Source organism: Poecilia reticulata, linkage group LG8 (assembly GCF_000633615.1).
Source record: "Poecilia reticulata strain Guanapo linkage group LG8, Guppy_female_1.0+MT, whole genome shotgun sequence".
NCBI lineage: Eukaryota > Metazoa > Chordata > Actinopteri > Cyprinodontiformes > Poeciliidae > Poecilia > Poecilia reticulata.
Window position 1 is genome coordinate 24,613,770 of NC_024338.1, and position 3,527 is coordinate 24,617,296.

Consider the following 3,527-nt stretch of genomic DNA (forward strand, 5'->3'; position numbering starts at 1 on the left):
AGAGAGAGAGAGAGAGAGAGAGAGAGAGAGAGAGAATCAAGCACGGAGAAATTTACCTCAGGATGGAACAACAACCACTTCCGCTTTTTCCTTTAGCAATAAAACGGTCATCTGTGCAAATAATTCCCAACTTTCTGCCGACAACATTTGAATCCTCAAAAGGATTGACAGCATGAAATGCTTTGATGCTTTCTATTTAAGAACATAAAAAATGCTGTTTGGCGGATGACTTTTGCATTTGATGTGAATGACCAACAATCAAATTAGTCTAGTTATGCATGGTGCAAATTTATTTACAAATTTTAAAAAAAAATCATAACAAACTTGGCATACGTTTTTGTTCAACCCCCGTGAACCCTTTGTTGCAATAACAAGATGCAAGATGCATCTTTGTCTTTAACTTTGTCTCTCAAAACTTTGCAATTTAGAGACATTGGTTGCCTGACAGATAACTGAGTGACATGCAGCAACTTGCTCTGAAAGCAGAACTATTTTTTTATTTATAGCCATGTAAAGCAACTTCAGTCTATCTTTTCGATCTAACAACAGCGATTAATTTTTATGAAATGCTATTCCTTTATTACAGTCTTTGCTTTATTTTTCAAGCTGTTATCAATCGGCAGAAATTAGTGACATCAAGTCCCTTCCCCGATCTAATAAAGAAGTTATTTAATAACTTTGCAACACCCTCATAATGTACAGTATATAGGTTTATTTTGAAACAGCCTGACATCCGGTTTCCCTGTCCCCATTARCTTGACGTTGCTGTTTGCTGTGTTTGGCGTCCACACGCAGAGGAGCTGAGTACTGGAAGGGAGGGAGGGCTAGAATAAATGCATGTACCTGAGGGAAAAACAAAAGCATCAGGATGATTTCAATGACAAAGCCTCACAATAAAGATGCATCTGCAGTAGTATGACAGGAAATGGAAACTGTGTAATTAGTGAGCACTAATAAATATAATACCTAAATGGATTTAACAAACCTGATAATCAAAATTGACTGGGAAAACACAGAGGCATACCAAAGAAATTACAAGGAAGCTAGCTAAATAAGTGCATTAGGTGGGACAAAAACAAGAGTGTTTTACTGTTTGTTCTTTATTCCTTTGTTTAAATGCTTATCAGAAAGATTGTGTGTTTTCTGCTTTCACAGTCTAGTTTATTTACTGGGATTTAGTTTGAAAATGAACAGAAGTGTTGTCACTTACAAAGTGATTTGTCACACATTTCAACCAGCGTGTTATTAACGTTGTTGTCAATTTGGGCACTGCGAAAGGACTTCTTATTAACACGCAGCAAATGTTCGCTGAAACTAGGCTGCATAAAATAGGAAAAAAGCTCTAATCATTTGAAAACAACTAGTACTTGAGGATTAAATTAGGTTTTTTTTCATCAATGTATATTAAAAATGCAATTTTATGCTTGTGTAATTTTAATAATTCAGATTCAGACCATATCTTAGCTGTGCTGTTCCAGAATTGAGCCTTTCTTGCTTAAAAATCTAAAACATTTGTTCGAATTTGCAAGCATCCCCCTCTGAGTTAATACTTTGTAGAAACACCTCTTTGTGTAATATAAAGCTGCAGGTCTCCTAGCTTTGCACATGTAGACACTGGGGTTTGCATCAGTTTTCAAGACTTTCTGCATCATCTCAGTTGGATTTAGATCTGGACTGGTTTTGATCTAAACCAGCAGTGTCCAATGGAGGACATTATTAAGGGTTGATATTAGGCGTTATTCCTAATAAATATTATTCCAGACTGAACTCCACCTGACTTCTCGTCAACTCCAGCCAACTTACCTTTTCTCACAGAAGGAAAGCAGTCCCACAGCATTATGTTGCCATCACAAGATTCTACAGGACTTCTGTAGGAAATGCTTGCTGATGTATTTCAGCCATATTTGAATTTGCTGTGTTGGCATCTAGGAGTTGCAGAAAACTGGACTGGTCTGTCAAACACATTAAACCCACATTGGAACAGTGCAGTATACTCATCCAGCCTCAAAACTCATTCTACTCTCAAATGTGCCACAATAAAAGATTTTTTTATAAAGGATATTAAAACAGTTACATTACGAAATTTTTTATTTTTTTTTTACAGCCAGCTTTTGTCTATTAATGGATGTTTTTATATGCGTAATCATGTAAAACCTTAGTGTTTGATGTTCTATTTGCAATAGTTGTCCTGATATTTTTGGGGATTCTTTTACAGTCAGATGCTTATGAGTGTGGCAGCTCAGAATGCCGTGGCATGGATTCATGTTGAACCACACTCCTCTCCAGTTTATGATAAATGACTAATTTCAAACACAAATTGAAACTTTTTTCCTGAAATACAAAGGGGCGAAACTCAACAAGTGGAAAAAAGGTTATTAAAATCTTTCTGCATTGTAGCTGAATAATCACAACATTTTTCTGAACAAGTCAATCAAATATTTTTTATTCTTTTCTGTCAAACATCCACAACTTGGGCCTGTGGTAATGTCAGTGTTATACTAAAAGGTGAAACGTCAACTATATTCGACAGGACACGCATCCATTCATCGTCTAAAAGGTGAATAAAACTGACACTGAAGTAGATCAGAAGCACAACCAGCTTTTGTCTTACACCGCGCGCATTTCACAAGTCTGTTTATCTTTTACTTTTTTTTAAACAGCACCCTCTGGTGGCCATGTTTCGGTTCTGCAGTATAAAGACAACATCCAGAGCACTCGCCTATGAACAGAGTTGGGAAAACGGGTTTGTTCGAGTTTTATTTTTGCTGTTCTTTGCATCATACCTCAAAGTGTGGATGTGGAAAGCAGTAAAGGATGTTAGTGAGGTAAACCGGAAGTTCCTGTGTCTCCTCACTCAGCTCCCTTCTGTGTAGAGCTCTTGCAGGACTCAGGACTTTGTTTTTCACAGACTGTGAAGGCTTTTTAAAACAGCATAGATTTTCTCTCCTACCAAGTAAGACACTCTTGTCTTACTTGTTCTTCACGTAGCTTAAGTCTGTTGGTAACAGAATATAATATGCTTGAATCTCAGATGGTTGTTACTGCCTAGTGGATTTGTACTTGAACATAATAGTTTTGCAATGTTCTTGGGATTACAAGGTCAGAATCTATCTTGTTTCCATAGAGGTCAGGGCTAAATTGATGAATCTACAGTTTTGCATTTCTCTGCTTTGGGCTATTTTACAAGCAATTCAATCCACAAATTGTAACATTTTAGAAAATCTACATTTAGAGTTTAGCAGAAAACTGCAGAAGGAACAGATTTTTTACCTTTGTAGAACTTCTAAATGATTCATAGGAGTTAGAGGTCCACATGTGCTATGTGGACCTCTAAAAAGCTTGTGTCATGTATTTTGTGGAGATCATGGGGAGTTTGGGTGTATATAGAAGCCTGTAAGGACTATCACAGTCTTTGTATCACCAGCAAAAGCTATATTTTGTATTCTCCTGTTTCCATTTCATACTGAACTTAACAAGTACGGCTCATGGTCACCAGTCCTGCATCAGGTGTTTGTAGGACAAATATT